The sequence below is a fragment of the Cyrtonyx montezumae genome, unplaced genomic scaffold (assembly GCF_038088225.1).
Source record: "Cyrtonyx montezumae isolate F1298 unplaced genomic scaffold, pur_monq_1.0 scaffold_8, whole genome shotgun sequence".
Classification (NCBI taxonomy): Eukaryota; Metazoa; Chordata; class Aves; order Galliformes; family Odontophoridae; genus Cyrtonyx; species Cyrtonyx montezumae.
In genome coordinates, this window is record NW_027072089.1 from 102,053,075 (window position 1) to 102,074,560 (window position 21,486).

The 21,486-nt window shown below is 40.2% G+C and overlaps 1 protein-coding gene across 2 annotated transcripts in view; it reads right to left on the bottom strand.

Moving 5' to 3' along the window:
* Positions 1–21,486, bottom strand: part of TMEM108 (transmembrane protein 108) — a 150,877-nt gene that overhangs the window by 123,097 nt on the left and 6,294 nt on the right. The window contains exon 3 of one of the 2 annotated variants that reach the window (XM_065751706.1): positions 646–792. The exons of the other annotated variant lie outside the window; for it this stretch is intronic. The gene's annotated coding sequence lies outside the window, so the exon portion shown is untranslated. The remainder of the gene's footprint in view (positions 1–645; positions 793–21,486) is intronic. 2 annotated transcript variants of the gene reach the window in all.

The window sequence follows — 21,486 nt, forward strand, 5'->3', positions numbered from 1 at the left end:
TGTGTCAATGTAAAAAGTACTACATGTAAGCTACAGCAGCCCTGGTATGACATCTCCAATCATTACTACCAGCAGTAGCAGGTACAGAAGTACGTAGGTTTCTCCAAGAGTAATGCCTTCTATTTGTTTCCATGCAAACTACAACAAATAACACAATAACACTATTTGATTGAGCAAATTCTCAGCTACAGAACGTTAGTTTTCAGCATAGTTGCCACTACTAGCTACGCCTTTTTGCCTGTGATTAACAAAAGCCTGCACGTCATGCTCTTAGAAATCTGCACGGCTATCCAGAACCGTGACTCACCTGTCACTGCTGTCAGCACTACTGAAACACACCACCTACTGCTTCACTGTGCTGACATCCATGGTTTGGTCTCCATAAATGTCCAGCACGCATCAATAAATGTCAATGGGTGCCATTTTTTCCACACAGATGAATTCAGTCCCACTTCTTTGTTTAATATGCACCATTTTGTCAGGCTGCCCCCCCCACTGCTATCTGTCTGACAGTAACAAAATGTAATGGGATACTGATGAGAGAAGGTTCAACCTCTACTGCCATAACATCAACATCCACCTCTGATGCTGTGGGCCAACATAATAAAATAGGAGGCAGCTTTTGTATGAGATGTCACAAAATACCTGTTCTGCATGCATGCACTCTGCCCCACATCCTTTACATGGGCTGATGACTGGGCCTCCCATTCTGCTTTGCACTTCACCTTCAAAGACTTCACAGGTCACACAGCCACCACACTGCTCTTCAGTGCTGGCTCCTTCTTAAGTCTCCTGTGCAGAAAGAGCAAGAAGCCAAATGTTTTTTCCTTCCACCCTCAGCATTTTATCTACAAAGCACCCCTCTGTACTGAATAGGCCTCCTTAAAGCTGAGAAACCTGTGATTCTTGACACTTTAGACACAGAAACAAACATGTTTCAGAAGCAGCAACACAGAGACAGCCAAGCAGGATACAAGGCAGTGGACTCTTAAGGCATGAAGCCTGCAAGGTGCTCAAGAGAAGAAACATGACTAAAAAATAAATAATAAAAAAAATAATAATTCTAGCTACATTAGGAAAACACTGAGCAGATTTATGGTACAGGGTAATAGTATAAATTTGTTCTGTCACAATCTACTGTATGCCTATGAAGAAAAAGAAGCAAAGGGGCAACGGCTGCTCTGTATCCACTTGAAAGAAAACATGATCTTCCCACTGAACTGTCTACTGAATAAATCACCCAGTCATCAAGATGCAGAATCCCCTGCCTTTATGCATAGCTTTTTTTTTTTTTCAGTTCAAAAAACTGCAGCATTGACACTACACAGCCAAGAACTTCCCATCCACCTGTTACAGCCTTGTCGCTCTGACCAGGCAGATGCAGCTATGAAGTACTCCCAGCCCTCTGCCCTGACAAACCATTCACTGAGTCACCCCCAGGGCTGCCAAAAGGAGTTTCATAGGCTCTCAGAGTCCCTCCTAGCTCTCAGTGAGGCTCTCTGCCTTAAACTCGCACAGTGCACTGCACAAGGTTATAATTACAGGCAGGCATTGCACAGCTGTCTGAATTTTCTGATTAGTGTCCATCATGTGCTCTTCTCATCCTCAAAGGCTGTTTGACAGTGCTGCAGCTGCTTACGTGGTAAATAAACAGTTCTGCAGCATCCACATGTGTACAATAATGCTCACTAGTGATCAGCATCAGTACAGAGCAGAGCCTCCCATAATGAGAGGTGTATCACAGAGTTCATTGAAACAAGAAGAGGTCAGTAAATAACTTGCTTCTCCTCAGATAAAACAGGAGAGATGCACACAACTTGACTTTCCACCAGTTATCATCTTCAGCTTTTGAAGTAAGCCCACTAAGCCTGCACGAAAGTCAGCAAGAGAGTATGTTGCATTTAGGAACTGTAGTAAAGCCCCTGGGGAAGAAACACAACAAAGAATGGATTTTCCTGTACACAAAAACTGACTGGAGAACTCATCCATACTTTAAAAATCAAACAGACAACACCACTATGCTAACTGCATGTTGAAGTTCCCTCTTTTTGTATCTTTTTTCAATGCTTGAAAAGTTTATGGACAGGAAAAAGAGAAGTTTCACCTACTTGTCTGAAAGTTTCCTATAGTTGAATAGCCCAGTCAGAAAGGACTAGCTGATATCAGAACATAAATGGCAACTGTAGGTGCTGAGAACAATGGCCTCAGCCTTTTCCCATAGAGCATATATACCAAAGTTCACTATGTTCTGTTTGCCTAAAAACTAGCTTTTCTTGCTATGTAAAGCATTTGAGTTTGACTCTTCCTTCCCATAAAGTTCTATCTCTGGCACTCTCATGAGAGGGGAGCTATAAGAAATGTTTATAATTTGATCTGAATTTTAACTACTAGTGATTCTTTATTTTAATATCTAAACAAAGATAATGCTCAACTTGATTTAGTATGAAATGTTTTGGATGCAGGGAAAGAAAAAGAGTGGGAAAAAGGGGTAATGCAAGCTTGATAACAGTTGCTGGAAAAAAACATTTCATATGAGCAGTAAGGGTCATCAATAAAAACTGTTGCCATCATAAAACACTTTAACATTATAAATGTGACAGCCATGCTGAGATAGAGCTGGTGGGGTTTTAACTGTGCAATGAAATATGACATTTCCCCGTGTTTTATGTCAGTTAACAGTGACAGGGCCACGTCCAACATGTGCTGATTTGTTTGGTTGCAATAAACATTTTAGATCTTCATTATTTAAATTTTACAATGGAATCATTCAGAGTTGCAGCAGCATTTGAAGTGTGCAGCTGGGCTATGACTGTCATTGTGGTATTTTCCATTCCCCCCTGAAAATGCTGTGTGAGGATATTGCTGAATTACACTCTACTTTCAGCTGCTCTTGAGACAGATTTATCTAATTGGATGCACGACAAATGAATTAACAAATAAATAAAATAGATATTACAGACAGATAAAGGGAAAAAAGAAAAACTTGTCTATTTGAAATTTAAGTATATCCCAAGCAGTATTAGCAGTTTAATAGGAAGTCAAGTAGATATATAGTTGGTAACCAAAATAAATGGACAGAAATCAATGCATCACATTTTCTGACACACAGTCATACAGAACCACAGCCACAATTCAGGGCACAAAGTAGATGGTTTTCATCAGGAAACTTCTGAGAATCTGAAATCCCTTACCTGCATTAGGAAGGAGGACAAGGATATTAAGTCTTTTTCATGAGTCGAGGAAGATAACAGTTTAACCAGATACTACTCTACTCTAGACTTCAGTAAGGTCTTTGATATGGTCCCTCACAACATCCTTCTGTCCAAATATGCATTTGACAGGAGCACTGTTTGATGGACAAGGACCTTAGAAGATCACACCCAGAGAGTGGCAGACAATGGCTCCACACCTGGATAGAAGTCGGGATGAGTGGTGACCCTCAGGGGTCAGTACTGGGACCAACAATCTTTAAGATCTTCAACAATTACATCAATAGTTGGATCAACTGCATCCTTAGCAAGTTAGTGGATGACACCCAGCTGTGGGGTACAGTTGGCACATGTGAGGAACAGGATGCCATTCAGAGAGACCCAGACAGGCTAGGGCATTGGCCCAAGAGAACCTCATGAGGTTCAACAAAGCCAAGTACAAGGTCTTTCACATGGGTCATGGTCTTTCAATATCTAAAGGGAGAGTCTACAAGAAGGAAAGGGACAGACTCTTTAGCAGGGTCTGCTGTGAAAGGACAAGGGGAAATGGTTTCAAACTAAAAGAGTGGAGACTTAAACTGGATATAAGGAAGAAGCTTTTTATGATGAGGATAATGAACCACTGCAACAGATTGCCCAGAGAGGTGGTGAAAGCCTTATCCTTGGGGATACTCAAGGTCAGCCTGGACAAAGCTCTAAGCAATCTGATCTAGCCGGAGGTGACCCTGTTCATTGCAGGGGAGTTAGACTAAAGGTCCCCTCCAATTCAAATGACTATGATTCTATGAAATCAGCTCAACTAATTCCTCAGTGATAAAATTCTAAAGACAGATGAGAATTCTCTCTTTAAGAATTACTTTAGCATCAAAGCAAAAACTGAAATGGGATCCACTTCCTCTTAAACAATCAGTTTTAAGGTTCTCTGCCATACTTCCACCACAAACAGAGCATTAAAAAATAAATTAACAGTCATAAATTGTACCTATTAAGTTCACAAAAAGCAAATCTTATGCTTGGACAGAAGAGGATGCAAGGAGCAATTTACCTTCAACGTAAAGAAAATAAAAGAGGATCATTATGGAAAATCAAGTCTTAAAGAGATACAAGAATAGTCCAATGTATATACACAAATAGAAGGCAAAGAAGAAATCTGTCAGTGTTACTTTAAAAAACATTCATCTCAGTGGTAGCCTGTTTCCTAAACAGAACAGTACAGCTTTACCCACACATCTCTCCACAGATGTCATGGATTCACTCTTTCCGTTCAATCCAAGACATTTTTATTACATTCTTTGACTTTCAGGGACTTTTGAGGAAGAAAAACAAACGCTGAATAAGGTGAACAACTTGTCATGTTTAATCATGGAGGAGCTATACAAATGAATTCTTTAAATAATCCTAAGAACGCAGTCTGTTTCTAACACATCCTGACCAGCCAAACAACACTACGCCGTGCCAAAGAGATAGGGATTAGGTGGTGCTCCTGGAGGGAGGATTTACCACTCCTCAGTGTGTGTTTCAGAAGCGTCATGAAGAGAGGCTGACAAACTGATCCAAAGGGTTCAGGTTACATAAGTTCCTAAAGCAATGACAGGGAAATACACTCTAAGTGTATCAGAGAAGGACTGCACACTCTAGAAAAAACACAAAATATGAGGATGGAGGACAAATACCCTGAAAGAATAGTACCTACACAAAATAATGAAGGTGGACAGTATATTTTTGCATGGCTTATCCAGATGGTATAAAGACAACCAGTAAATAAGGAAAGGCTCATCTGTCACTGACAGTTGAGCTCACCCAGAACTCCACACAGGAGGGATCTCCAACAAGAGATCCTTCCCCAGTGGTGGTCAGCCCTTAAATGGGGTATGGGAGAGGTGGGGACAGACTCCACCCCTTCTGGTCACACAGTGCATTGTCTTCACCTGTGCTATTGCAGCTGACTCAGTGCTCACCTCAGGTATCAAACAGTTCCCATACAGAGGAAAAAAATATTTTCCAGAGGATCTTCATTTGTTTTTCATCTCCACAGCACTACAGATGAGAACCAAGGACAGAATGAGACCTTGGGAGGCACAAGCATTTTCCTCCTTGTGCTACAAATAACCATGAGAAACAACATCCACCTCAGACATCACTGCACCGACCTGTGTCACCTCTTCTCAGTACCCTGGCAAAAAGCCTGCAGTAATTTCTGCTGTGGACTAAACAGTTCCTCATGCAGACTTGTGCCTGAGAGCTACAAAGATAACTTAAAGCTGTGTTTACCTTCTTCCCAAACAGCAAATTGAGCAGAGCAGATGGTTCCACCAATTGGGCTGTGAGTTGGGAACTGGAACAAACCATGTTCTGGCAGCCCCATGCCTGTCCACTGGAAGAATGCATGTGGCTTCCTCCACTGGGCATGAGCGCCTGCCTTGGCAGGCAACAGACATCCCCAGTGGATGCTGAATGCCACTGGGTTTGAGAAGTGCAAGACAAGAAGCTTTTCCTTTTGGGTTTTAAACTAGAGTATCAAGCATAGACAACAGAAGGAAAGTATTTTAAATGACTACTATTAGACATTTTTAGCTTGCCTTCTAATTTCTTTACAAAATAAGTTGTTAAGATCACAAGCAAGTAATGTCTTCAACCCCAGGCTCAGGGATCATTCAGCCCTTCTTACTAACAGCAGCTTGCCCTTTGGGCTGTGCCTGCTCAAAGCAAGGAGGAGCAGCACATGCAAAGGATCTGCCTGACCACTGTATATCTTATATCTTACAGTATTATTCATGCTACTTCAACTCAGAAGAATTATCTTAGCATGAGACTGGCATAACTGTGTCTAATCAGCCTTATTATCCTAAATTTTCAATTGTTTCCCGGTAAGCTGCAGTTATGTCTCAGCTGATTATCCACTTAAACTATCAAGTACCAATTATAAAATGCAGTAACATTAACATCACAGATGCTTGAATTCAGAAAGAAGCAACCCCAGATCATTCTTTTGAGTAATAAACTGTACTACAGAGGCAGCAGACCTCAGTACAAAATGCCTTTCTCCATGATTTAAAATGAATAAATAATCATTCTGGTGTACAAATGAGTTAAATTCCTAAATAACACATCAATTAGTTAGAAACAGCCCATGGTGTAAGTTTGCTTGCAGCATTACTGCAAACAAGAACGAGCACCACATTCAAACAATGGCACTAGCAAAGTGCAATGACTTACACACTCAGTAAGAAGTGCCCCCACTGAGTATTGTCTCATTGCTTTCCATTTGCAGAGAGGAATGAGAAGTTGAAGCAGTGCTGCCAAGGAAGACTTAGCTACCAGCCCCTGCTCTGTTTGCTAGCTGAGCTCCTCAAACCCAAGTGAGCTGCAGAAATTCATAAGCAAAATGCATTCCTGATGATAGGGTAACTAAAGTCAACCCAAGGCACCATAGTGGTACTGCTGCAGTCAGTGTCTCACTGTCCCCACTGCCCACAGATGACCTCAAGTCCTCACTACCAGACCAGCTCCCAACCCTTCCCACAATACAGAAAAGGCCAACTGGTTGCACCCCGAGTCATGTTTGGAAGTTACATTGCAAAAAAACATCCACGGGTGCTGGAAATCAGTTAGAGCCTGTGGAATTACTCAAATGGGCTAGAAACCTGGGACTTCCAGCACACAGCATGCAGAAGCAGAAGGTTCACCTGCAGAACCAGAAGCTTACCATGGGCTCCTCACCAGGGAGGATGCTCAGGCCAGGTAGGATGCTATTTAGCCTGCTTTCATGCTGTCTGGTTTTACCATAGGACCCAGCTGTGTCTTGCTCCCCCTGCATTTTTTGACAACACTGATCATCTTTCTTTCAGAAGAACTGCTGCTCCCTTGCATCTTCATGGCTTCTTAGCTCTCCTTTCATGCCCTCCTCACACAATAACAAGCTTCTCTCTGGATTGCACTAGAAAAAAGTATTAAGAGAGCTATTCCCCTTCAAGCTTTCTCCTCCATCTGAACGCTACTGTCACCAGGAGAGTTGAAATTAAGGAATGAAGGGTGAATGAATGAAAAAGAAAAAAGTATACAGAAGGCACAAAGGAAGGGGAAAAGCCACAATGATGCTATGTTAGTTTTGGAAGATCGCTGTTAGTTGAATTGTTTGAGACAGTTACTAAATAGCATAAAAATTATGAATCACAAATAGAATTGATGAGAAGAAGTGAGTGCCCAGAGAAAGCTGCTATGACCACTTGATAAGCATCACCCTGGAACTGACCAGCCCTCCTCTCTACCCTCTTCTGTCTTTAAGGACAGCACATACAAAGATTTTTCCCTTCTTCAGGTAATCCTTGGCAACTGAAAGTCTTTCACATTAAAATGCCAGTGATATAACACAGAGTAAACAGCTGGGGCTCTAGAAGAAGGAAGGAATTAATTTCACTTCTAGTGACAGGGGAAAGAACAAAAAAATCCAACACTAAAAACTCAACTAAGTGACCCCTCCTCCCTGTATTTCTCCTCTCTAGAATTCATGCATCAAGCTGAGTACTTCCTCACATTTACTGCCAAGCCAAAGTAACATGTAATAAGTGTCTAAAAAAAAAAAAAAAAAAAAAAAAAAAAAAAAAAAAAAAAACCTGGTGGAATTAGCAGCTCTTGGTGGGTTTCTACAAGTCCTTCTATGGTGACAGCAGCTCTGAGCTCCACAACTGCACAAGGCTGACATGCATGTCTGTATTTCTGCATCCACATACGCATCCACAAATAACCCTCCTCATTCAAAGCTCCCAGAGCGCACCAGGACCTCTTAGTTACTTCAGTGAGATGAATAACCTCCCAGCAGACAAGCACACTGTCAACGGAAGGTACTTTGTGTCACAAAGCAAGTCACTTAGCCAGCTGTAAAGTCCAGAACTCTTCCCTCTACGCAGTTTGCTCAGCCACATTCACTTCCCTCCATTCCATTTATTCTGTTAACTCTTACTCCATGACTGACATGCTTCTGTCAGCACAATTCCTTAACGATGAGACTGAACATTCAACATCTTTATAAAGCCACGCACAAGTCAACCACACCTCCAGCCCCTTTTATTTCGATAATCCTACAGATATAATTACCTGGGCAAACAGTTCCATTTCCACAGGGACAGGAAGACTAAAACTCAGTGGATGGATCCAATACTCAAATGGGGTAAATCCTGGATTTAACATACTTCAGTAATCACTTGTGCTATCTGGCTTAAGTGACAACGTGAGAGCTACAGTGGCTCAAATTTTACATTTATTTCATACAAATGCTCTATTAAATAAGAGTGCAAAAAACTTCCACTCAGAAGCTCATCTGAAGCACTTCTACAATGGCAATTATTTCTGGGACAGATTGTAAATGTAATCTGGTATAAAATAAACAATAAAAACAATCCAGATAAATCCTACACAATTAAAGGCTTAGTGAGTGGATGTTCAACCTTTTGGCTTGTCCAGGCTGCACTGAGTGAAAAAAAATTACCTTGGAAGGCATGAAAAATACTTATATTATAGTTAGTTACTTGCATTGACTTTATATAAAAATAAGTTTACTTGAAACAAAAGACAACAAACATGTAAGACCCGTGGAATATCTAACTTCATTTTTGTGACACATCAGTCTGGATCAACAGCAGTGACTGCAATTCTTAGTGAGCTCTCAAGGTGTTTAGGGGTTTTTGATGAAAGTGTTACTCTTCCTGTGTTTCATCCTCAAATGAGGGCTGCAGTACAAGCTATGCCAGGCTGCATGCAGTCCCCAATCCACAAGTTTGACATGACTGGCTCAGTTAAAAACTGAAGTTTAAGGGACTGCTGAAAGAACAAGTTCTACCTGTATTGCAAAATCCTCACGTGACTAGACTAGATTGCCAATTTGCCTACGTATTTGAGTTATAAAAAGGGGAAGGACTCATATTAGGGATCATTTCTTAGTTAACCTGCCTGCCCCTTCATTACAATGAATTCAGTAATTATGGTTTGGAACATTGTCACTTCTCTTAATAAGGGACCAAACCCACAACTTCTGGCAGGCAATCTACTCACCACTAAATCTGTCCCATTTACTGCCAAGTCCTGAACACGATTACTTAAATCACCTAAAAAAAAAAAAAAAACACCACATAGCTGTAGAGGGGAAAGCAATGTCAGTTTGAATAAGGAAGTTGTGGTAACCTCAGGCAGAAGTCTTGCAGTCAAGTGAACCATTTCACTTTACAAATAAAGCTCTGTTAGCCTTCAAATAGTGTGAAGCATACGTTTACCCACTTGGCTGTTTCTACTCTCCTGCAGCAAGCTGTGTTGTCACACAGTTACTGCTCAAGGAGGAATGTCTCTGCCTTTTCTAACCCTTGTAAACCAATGGGTTGTGTGTTTTATCTTCCAGTTGTACCATGAAAGTACAACCATGAAACTACCATGAAAGTTTATAAACTGCTACATCACTGTAAGAAATAAATTAATCTTGATCAATCCTCAAGTCATTCTACAATGATGAACTGCTTACTGCAACAAAGAATAACCTATTGAAACTCATTTAAGAATCTGATCCATACCCAGAGAGGAAGAGGAAATTATGAGCAATCTGTCCTTCAAGTCACTCAAAAGTGTACTGAGGAAAGCAATGGAAAATATTACACTAAGAACAATCCTGCTTCAGCACTGTAATAAATACAGTTACATTTGATCTTTTTCATCATCTGCTGTTGAATTACATGAATTGAAAGACAGTATAAACACACAGTAATTGTTAATTGAAAAGAGAAGACCTGAAATGACTGGTATTTCATTTAACAGATTAAAACAATAAATTCATTTTAGACCAGATCCTGATACTCCTGTTAACACCAAATAGTAAGCTGGCCCAAGTTCATCTCATGCAATACCTTTGAGAAACTGAGAGGAAATTGCCTTAAATATACAGCTGTGAAATGTCATGATCCTGAAACAAGAATATCAGGAAGTCAGAAAGTTACCTAAGGTTTTGAAGGTTATTTATCATCTTACTGGACTTTTCTGAAAGCCTGCAGTTAGCTATTATATATCAAATTATATCTTGATTAAGAAAGGAGAATGAAAATATTAATAGTTGAATTTTTCCTTCCTATGAAGGCAAAGGATTAGGGAAAAAAAAGCTGTGGAAAGAAATAACTAGCAACTCATCTCTGATGGTCAAGTGTTTTCACTGATTTAAAACTCTAGCAGACCATAATGTATCAGCCTTTTAAATACACAAAAGTGACACTAGAATCAATGGCTGGTATTCTTCTGAAGGCTGAATAAGTTCTTTAACATAACACTCCTGTACTGCAGAAAGGAAGAAGAAAGTCCCTGTTTTGCTGAAGTATAATTCCCAAATGTGAGAAACAACATAATGTAGAAAGTAACGAAGGAATACTGTAATTACTGAGAGAAGATTTACAACCAGATAAGCTGCACCAAAAACTGTAATTAAAACTATGATTCACTAACAGCAGAGTGCCAAAATCTCTCACAGTTGATCATAAGAAAATAGAAGGAAGATCTGACCACATTTATTCAACTAGGTCAAAAAGTTAAACAAGAAATCTGCTTTACATTGATGATTAACATCTGGAGCAGACTGTTTTACAACAACCTTACCCACAGTTGCAGGTATCAATGCTTTGGAGCAAAGAACTGATTAAGTCTGACAGAAGCCTCGCTTCCTTAAGTGGTCTGTAGGGTCACTACAAGACCATAAGGTTTCTTACTGCTCTTCGTGGCTATCAAATCTTTGTTCCATTGATGAGGTCAGCCCTGTCCAAAATACTGAAAATAATCACATGATTTTAACCACTAAACCAATAGGAAGATAACTGTTAGTTTCAGGGAAGGTCTTGCATACTTTTTCCAGAACAGTTAGTGATGTAGTCTGCTTTCTGCAGTCAAGACAGAGGCCCCAGTTACTCAAGATTTCCTTGTACTAAGGACCAGATCATCTGCCCAGCAGAAAAAACTCCATAAATGGGATAAAGCGCCTTTAGGAATTTCCCTGAACTGATGCTTCCACACTATTTGAAAAAAGACTGAAGTTCAAAATGCAAAAGTGGAAATAAATTCAGACAAAGGACAGATCCGAGAAACAAGCAGGTATCTGCGCAAAGATTCTACATCCCTGCAGTTCTTGCCCTTTTCTATCCAACAGCATGATAGCAACTCATTTTTCTGTTACTAAATGGTATTTGTGGTCAGCACACTATTTTAGTCATTGGAAGTGTTGCTGAGCAAACAAGTTTTTTGATAACAGTAATTAGGCAACCCCTTGTGAGGTATGAAAGGCACTGCTGCTGCACTAAGTTTTCCTTAGCTACCTTTCTCCTCCTACTGCATACACCATCAGCAAGACCCAAACAATCCCCACCTACACAGCTTGTTACTGTACTTGGAAAGGGTCTGCAGTGCCAATATGTAAAGCAATGGATTAACTCTGACCTTTACCTATTTACATGATTACTCAGCTGTCAGCCATGGGCAGTAAGCTCCAGTGATTAGATCAGCTTCAGCAATCCTTTGGCGATCGTATTTCAGAAACTCAGATGCACTTATAATGCAGTACCAAAAAACCTTAACACTCTCATTAGACTTAATGTGAGAGTCCCCATGATAGCCCCACAGATTTTAGTCTGGTGCTGGGGATGATCTCTCAAGAATGAAAATCCTAGGTTTTAGCATCGAGGTAAGTGGGGAGGGTCATGAAAGAGGGAGAAGGGTGAAAAAAAAAAAGGCTGTCTTTTTGTTGAAGATTCCCAGTCAAGCAAAAGTTAACTTACCTTGTCCACTGGTAATGACATCCTATTTAGGAAGAAAAGAGTGCTTAAATATCACTGTTTCTTACCATAGACAGACTCCATGACAAGAAACAATCCAGCATAACTCCTGCAGTATCTAACTTAGAAAACAAACCAGCAAACCCACACCTTCAGCCCTCACTGAAGAGATTCAATTCAATTAAATTAATTTAAGGACTAAATTAGTTTGAATGCTTCTCTGCTAAAAAGGTAGGGGGAAAATAAAAGAACAACAAAACATGGGTTAAACTAGATAGACAGAAGTTGCTAAAGTAAGAAGTCTGCCTAGGGATTAAGTCATACTCCCAGAAGCTGAGACTCCCAATTTCTATTTCTGGCACTCCTGCTGTCATAGTGCTAAGGCCTTGGGAGCTGAGTCTAAAACTGGGCTCACTTCCATCCTCTTATGATACCACACTTCTCATCATAAACAGCCACACTAATTACACTAACTGCTTATGGAATACCACCTTGCATAAGATGCTTCAGATTGGTACTTCAAGGGTTCATTATACAAGGGTTCATTAACACAAAATGCCTGGAGATGTCCCCAACAAGTTTGCCACATCACTGCAAGGTGGTACAGTACAACTACAGAGCACTATTACTGGTACTTTGAACCAAAATAGTCTATTGCAAGAAGGGGTTCACTTGTCATTTGCCATAACCCACTCCAACATTTCATATGAGAAGCTGATTCAGTACAACTGGAGGTTAAACTGGAGATAAAAAACACTGAAAATAAGTATCTGTGGAAGTGTTTCATAGCTACCCTCCCCACAATGTTTCAGTGAGTTACCTTCTCATAAAAAAAACTTCTTAATTACAGTCTTCAACTATCCCCTCAGAATAGTTCTGTGTCAGATTTCAGGACCTTAGAATGTACAAAGAGCTTATGCTACTCAATGAGTGCACTCAAGTTCCCAATCTCTAGAGAACAGAGATTTCTTATAAGAAGAAAGTCACTGCTGGCAGCCATATATCAAAGCCTAATTCTAGGGAGCCCTTCTGGTACACTGCATTCTATGGCTCTTAAAATACATGCCCTGGGAAGAGGACAATGAGGTACTTCTCCTGCATACAAGCCCCCACCCCTTCTATATTCCAGTACTTTGTGCTCTCCATATCTAACAGTTATTAAATCTTACACATTTCCTAAACAATAGCAGTATTGGAGCAATATTAAGCCTTCTATGGGAAAGAGCAATTACAGACAGCACAGACATCTTGTTGTACATGACATTGAGGCAGGTAGGTCCTAATGGTAGTCTTCAAATCACTCAAGGATAGCTGCCCTGCCCTTATGATAACTGCACTGAACAACTTTTGGAAAGAATTCACTAGCCAAGGCAACTTGACAGCCACAGTAGTACCGAGTCTCCTCACCTATATTCAGTTATTCCTTTACAATAAAGAACTATAAGAACTTAAAAAATGAATCTCTGATAAGAATACTTTGAGGAACTGCATTGCACTCTACATTCCTCTTTGCTGCACTAAACAGATGCACCTTCAATACCAACAGTGCCTGTGATACTGCAATGGTTAGCAATGCAGTTCTTCGGAAAGGTCTGCAAGAGAATGGGCAGAAAGGCTTCTTCTATATCTGGACTTCTGAAAGGTGCAGAAGGCCTTCATAATCAAGAGTTGTTCCTCAAAGGATCCACTAGAGCACTATGTTCCTAACAGCTCTCATCACATCATTTGCCTGTGCTCTTCCCACTCCTGCAGAGAATAATCACAACACTTTTTTTTTTCCAGAAGAGTAGTTTATGCGAAGGGAAAAACAATGACTACTGCATTGAACAACTAAATCTCAGCTGCCTCAGCTGCCCCCTGTAAGACTTGTGCTCCAGACCTCTTTCATCACCCATCTCTGGACACACACTCCACAGCCTCAATGCCACTTTCTCGCAGTGAGAAGCTCAAAACTAAACACAGTTCTCAAGATGTGGCCTCACCAGTGAATTCCCTTCACTCCTCGAGACCTGGAAGTCGGGTAGCATGCCACTTGAATGAAATGGTGCCAAATTAGGAAAGAGGCTAGATGGAACAGACTAGAAACTCACAAGAGATATCCAGGACAAGGCTGCTGGGAAGTCACACAAATGCTTGTGCCGAACACAAAACAGTATTTTCTCATTTATGCATAACAATGAAGCTGTGAGACAGCTTAATCTGTAAAAGTGAGACATGCCTAATAATCTAGGAGAACAGGAACATAAGCTTAATTTTCTTATAGATTAAGTGACACCCATTGAATCTACTTGATCTGAAATGAGCTGAAACAAAATGCTAACTGCCAACAAAAATAAGTCTAATCTGAGCACGTATGTGACTGAGAAGGAGAGCAGCTCCCTACAGTACTAAAGTTCAAGGAATGACAACATCCCAGGAGAGAGACACAGATTCCACTTAGTGCAAGGCTGGATAAAAGCAAGCAGCTAGAATTAACCTTAAAAGGTGCAATGAATGAAAGAAAAGGTGAAATGATGAAGAATTTCAACAGCCTAAGAGGAGGAGAGAAAGACATCAAATCCCCCCAGAATGGAAAATTAAAGCATGACAAATATACAAACTTTAAAAAAAAGAAAAAGGCAAGTTACTAGTAAGAAGCTAAAAGCTGAATACACTAACAGACTGACAAAGAACAAAGTAAGAGGATTGTGGTGGTTCCTGCTAATTGGTACTGACAACCACCACTCCAAAAGCCAAGAGGCTGTGTGGCAGAGCCGGGAAATAAAGCTGTCAGTGTGGGATAATTTCAGTACCTAAGACAGCACCACCTCAAGATTGATTCTACTCAGGGAGATAAAGATCCCATCTGAAAAGAGGAAGCAACAAGTGCAAATTAATAAAGCCTGGTGTGATTCAAAAAACATCCTTCAGTTCAGTGAAGAGCTCCGAGAATAAATTTTTATATGTTCAATTTTTTGGTAGAACGTGACCTCAACCATAAGCGTGCAGAAGAAATGTTAGCAGAGCAAATCACAGAAGAATGGTACAGGGTGACTATCTAAAGTCAATCTTAGCTATGAAAAATCTTACGTAGACTGAGATGAAAGAGTAAACAAGCAAACAAAAATACTCCCCAAAACCTCCATGCAGCATAAAAGAAAGTTGCTGAACAACCTGAAGTTGACAGATAATATATACCACGTACAACCTGAAGTTGACAGATAATATATACCACGTACATTTGACTAAGCTTTGCAGCAAAAGCCCTCAGTGCAACTCTTCAGAAAATTCAGAAAAAGTTGTGGCCCAAAGAGCCTATCACTTTTCTGAAAGGCACCAGTTAACATCTTGTTTGATTAGTTACCCAAGAAAGCGTGAATTAAGGTAATGATATAAAAAACCTCAATAGAAGAATATTTGACAGTTCACCTGGATGCCTGGACAAAGTTTCCAGCAGACTGTATTGTTCATACTAAAGCAAAGAGCTTTGCATTTTTAGCAACCTGGATCTTCAGGTTGCACTTCTTCACCTCATCCCTTTACAAAGGAAAGATGAAGCTAGTGCTAGGATTCCATTTAACCAAATGAAAGACTGATAACTTCAGAGATTCAGCTTCAGCCACAAAGAAACATCAATTCATAACTCAAATCTTGATGATGAGACCACACACAGACCATCTTTGCCTCACTGTACTCCATTAAAAAGGAACCACCATTCCCTTTTCCAACATAGCATACCATTTTCCCATGCCTTTTAATGCACACTTAGATACCATCAGTTTAAATCAAGATCTCACGCTGAAATGCATAAACACGTGCTTTTAAAGAACATTAAGAAGATAAATTCTCCTCACTCTTTAAATACTTGGATTCAGCACTCATCTGGTTCTCTGGAGCTCCAAGCTTCTCCAGACTAAGTGCAGAATATGCTTTCACTTGAGAAAATGTGAGTAATGGGCTTCTGCTATCCTAGCCATGAGCAATCTTGTGACTTTTTAAGCATTGCTGCTCCTATACTAAATGCATGAGGAAAACACTTGTTCAAAAAAAATGTGTTTGCTTTTACAAAAAGCTGTTTTTCAGGAAATTCACACATAACAATCACTCACCCATACACAAAAGGATGAATAAAATTACAGAAACAGCAACAAAAGAAAAGGTCACATCACAAAGAGAACTTTTAAAAATGCACTGTAAGTAACCCAACTGCTCAGATACAGAAATAAACACACAGGTCACACTGTAAACACTTGTAACACTTTCTGTGCTGACTTCATTCCAGTAAGAGGATCTTTATTTACAGGGACCTCTTTAGCACAGCAGCGATGCTATCTCAGCATCACTGTAACCACACCTTTACACAGCATTGGAATTTAAAAGTTCATTTTGGCCTATTTCTTGCAAGAGGCTGAACTCTGTCTAAAGCTGAGTCTCCCTGAATTTCTCAAGTTTTCTGTACTACATACGCTATTTTCAGTTCTCTTTCTGAACAGAAAATAATTGAAGCAGAGCACGACCTCTTAATGCTTTAAATCTGACCTAGAAACATACAGTTACAATTCAACAGACTGACCCTTGGTCTGTTTGAGGGTAGGGGTGGTATGGCCCATTCCTTCTGTAGAAAGCTCAGTCCACTGGACTGAGAACACAGAGTAAACAGACAAGCCTGAAGCTTGGATTTAGAAGTGGAATTTAGTTCTCTGCTTTGCATGATCCTGGGGTGAATTTGGTGACTGTCTATGTGAGGGAACGGGAAAAGGGCATTTCCCTACCTCACACAGTTTATATGAGGTTGTCCTCAAAGCTGTGATTCATTATGGACTGCGAGGAGCTTGAGAATAAACAAACAGACATTTAGAAGTAGCTGACATCCCCAGCTTTTGTTTCTGTATTTGGCAAGAAAATAGAGGCAGCACCATGCATCCTGTATACTCAAGTATCTACTTCTTTCTTTTTCCTAGTTGTTACTGATCTTCTTAAGTTAACATTACAGCAAATTTCCCTTCTCTAACACAATGGAAAAGTGCAGCAGTGACAACAGAGCAGCAAGGTCCCAGGCTACAGTAAGTAAGGATTTGTTCAAACGCAACAGCTGGGGCACACAAAGGAAAGAAGCTGCTTACCTCCAGAAGGTCTCAGATATACAGCGATCTCCAGCAAGATACCCTCACCTCCACCACCAACACTTAAATGATGCCTGGGAAGGAGTAGATTCTGGCTCCAACACTTCCAGTCACTTAGGTGCATTGCTTGCACCTGATCTCCCCTGGGTTGGCCATGCCTTCATACCAGGTGCTCAATTTCTGGTTCAAGCCATGTCTTGTATTTTCTGCTGCAATTTCACACTGCATTTCTGTCTGGTTTTACTCAGCACACCAGTTGATTTTTATACCAGCTGTCAAGGAGTCATACTGTCAAACTACTTCTGCTTACCCAGTAAGTCTCCCACCACACTTAATGAGTTTAATCACACCCAAAAGACTTCCACCCGTGCCTAAGTAGCAGCACACTACCATCCAAATGCAGACATCATTGCTTACTATTAAGAATGGTAACAAAGAGGGGCAAATCATCCACTGGAACGAATTACATATAGTTGATGGTATAAGCATGAACAGAATGTTATCAAAAAAGCCTGAAGATACCAAGAACTAGATAAAAATAAATCACTGTAGAGTGTCTCATGCTACTTGGGTAGATGACTAAGCAGCAACAAGTGTTTAAGCACACCTCCTTACTGATGAAAGCACACTCTCCTTGAAGAAAAGCTAAAGTTGTTAACAATCCCCAGCGACCCACATTAAAACAGGAAAACAGCATTCACTTTGATTGTGAAGGCTCTGATCTCACACCACACCATTTTCCTTTTGATGGGTTTTTATGTCTCATGACTAGCATCCAATGTCAAGGGTAATTAATGGCTGCAAACACAAAAACTCTGTATTGCTAGATGGCTCTGCTGTTACTACTGTATCAAAATGCCTGCTTTGCTAGAGTTAACTTCTGAAGCACAATCCCTCAGGATTTAGCTGATGAAGTATCTGTGACTTCCAGCATGCTCCTGTGTAGCAATGGAAAATTACACTTGGATTAATAGTTGCTATATCATCTTTTGACTTTAGGAAGCACAGGGAGACACTGCAAAGCAGAACACACCACTGGGGACAAGGGATCACAAGGGTTAAAAGCTAGAGAAGACAGTGTGACAGCTTTCAATTCATGTGGAAGTATTACTAAAAACTGTTTTGAATTATGTCACACAGGGCAAGTATCACCGCAGTTAGTGAGAACTTACTGTGCCAGCAAACGTCAGGACAAATTACACTGCAGGACAAGCAGACTTGTGGGTGTATGTCACCCACACTTCCAAAAGGCAAAGCTTCCACCCACTGCCAAGGAACTGCTTCCATTTTCAAGTCAGTGTATACCTAATTGCTCTTATTCTAATCAAAACAACACATGGCAAATACTACAGTAACATTATTGACAATTTTAGGATCCCTCTCTAGCTGGAGGGACAAAATGCTCTGATTCTCCACCACCTTAAAATACAATCACTTCAAGTCACTGGATTCATGTACATAAACAGCTGCCTTGCAGCCACTGCTCACCATGCAAAGTATCTCTCTGTCTCTTATACTCCTGTGTCTGCCTGTACTCTTCCAGTATTTCTCACCACTTAGATCAGATGCTCTTGGCAGAAAGGAGAATTTTCAAATTATGCCAAGCCTGGCATGGTACCTGGTACAACTGATGGTATGTGAGTGCCTGGGGTTCCTCAGTACTAACAGTAAAACTGAAGAACAAGAAGGAGAAAGATGGGGGAAAGCCATAACAAAAGCTATAAAACACTTCATAAGCTCAAGGAATATTTTTTCCAGTCTGAACTCCAATCTAATTTCCTGTAAATTTCCATGTGCTCTTCCAAAGAGGTTTTAAATTAATGATTAGACTGCTAAAACAGATTACCTGAAACCTGCATAACATCTGTTATCATTGAAATAGCTGAGTATAAACCAGAAGGAAATCCATTCCCGTACTTCCTCAGATATACCTTATGTTTCAGTATTTATCATCCAAAAAATACCTACCACCAAAAACACAACCACCTAAAGACTATTATGAGTGATATCCACAAATAAATGGCAATATGAAAGTTTGAGAACTCAAGGTCTAACTTCAATTTCAGATGCTATTACCTCTAGCTATTTATTCTACACAACAAAATACGATCCAAAAAGCAGAGTTACTGTAGTGGACTATCTTGGTTGCTTAAAAGTGGAAAGCAAACAGCAGTGAAAGAGCAATGAAGTTTTAAATGAAGATGTAGAGCATACACAGAAGTGGCTGGAGTGCAAGCTCATGATCCACACAACTACTGCAGGGATGACAGCCTTTGGCAAATGAAAACTAACAAAGCAACTCTGGGGCTGTAACTACATTTTTTGCTGCAAATAAGTGCCAATAAATCCAGTTAACTAAGACTCTGTAAGACATTCTGACCCTGCACATTTTTCTGAGCAGCTAGTACCAGCTCTTTTCAGAAAGGAGTCAATTTATGTGCAGCTCTGTCTGTCACTGACTTGTGTTCTGAATGGCTGAACTTGAGCTATGTCTATGTAAGCTGAATTCCCCTCCCTGCATTCATTCTCTTTTCCCAGAATGGTTGTCGCAGGAATGCAAATCCTACTTGGAAGGATTACTTGTCATACAACAGCCAGAGGCCCTGCCCAAAACCAGGCTCCTTCCTGTGCCAGAAACCACAAAACCCAAGAGGTCCTATTCAGAAAAGTGCATGATTAAAGTGGGCAAGATGGGAACACAAAACAGTGCCATCACACTGCGTATGTGAAATCAAAGCTGTTTTTCTCCCTCCCCCAGTTCTCATTACATTAGGGACTTGGGCTAAAGCTGGGGATTTCACTAAATGCAAGTGTGAAGATATACAGAACAAGAAAGCACAGGCCACATCAGGATGCACACTCGTTGAATCAAACAATAGTTGGTAGCAACAGAGATTCCACCTAATACATGTTGACAGAAGGTGTCACAAGTATGTGGGGGAGAACATTAAACAGAATTACCTATTGTCTAGAGCAGTACATGCAGGTTTTTATGGTCTTTCTACATAACATTCCTCAATAACAACAGTTATGGAAACTTACCAGAATGTCCCAAGCACTCAGGAGCTTGAATGTGTTTTTTCCTTGCAAGCTTTATTTGCTGATGCTTATCTCCACATTTTCTAAATACTTCACACATTCCGTTCCTGTTATTTCAGTGTATAAGGGATCATTTCCTACTTCATAGGATGTTATGACAATTTTTTCCTTCTCCGTCTTAAGAAGAGGAACTCCATAAATTAAGTTCTTCCACAAGAAAGTGAAGAGGACTGTATTTCATGTTTGTAATGAATGGCAGGTAACACAGGAAACTGGCAGCCAGTGTTTCCATACAAAGGAGAAGCAAAGGTATTGCACTCCACCAGCAGAAACTGTTCCTTTATCATTGAATACAGGCTGGTGAGAATGGAGTACCACGCAGACTTAGGCTGGAAATCCTCCCTGGAAAGGAGACAGCAGCTAAGAAACAGTTGTAACTGCCCTTTTTTGTGCAAAACACACAGCTGCCTGATTTGAGCTCTTACGTACATAGAGCTAGAGCTACAGTTTTACATTTTCACTGCACCAATCTTATGTTGACCAGAACAGATAAAACCTGAAGCCCCATAATAACCATTCTACAGCTACACAAGACTACACTTTCCTCAAAATCAGGAGATTTTGTTTTAATAGATTATCTAGTCCCATGTCTTTCTGAGGAGTTTCTACCAGTTAAAAAAAAAAACAACTTTAAATCTCTTCTGAACTTTTCCTGAAAATAACTCAGTAGAAGAAGCAGCCAGAATCCAGAATAAGTGATAGCATATCCAGGCACCAGGCAAAAAGTTAACATGATTCATGGAGCTCCCCACAGCTATCAACTTAAAAGAATACATCACCAATACTTTCATTTGAAGATACAGAAAAGCTATATCAGTTACAGCAAACATGTCATACAATAACCCTAGAAGTGAAAGAACACTATGATTATATGAAGAAAATGGCATAATTTGTGTCTCTATCAACTCTGGGCTTAGACAGAATTTCAGATTAAGATTTAGCACTAAGAGATACAAGTTTCAAGTCTACTTCAGTCTACATCACTGGGCAGTTAACAAGCACTGATATGATAAACCACAAGAAAAAAAAAAGTGAAGTGAAAGATTTACTATAAAGCCAGACAACCTGTGGAGTTACCTTAGGAGACACTTTACACAGAAACTTGAATTGTAAAGGCCCTGAGAATTCACATTTTTTTCACCAAGCCTTGAAAACTTATATCTTCTCTGGTCTAAATATTGCCCAGTTATATATTTATTATAGACCACAGTTGTAACACAGTAAAAAGCACAGCAATGACAACAAAGCAGCAGGGCCCTAGCCTACAGTAAGTAAGGATTTGCCCAA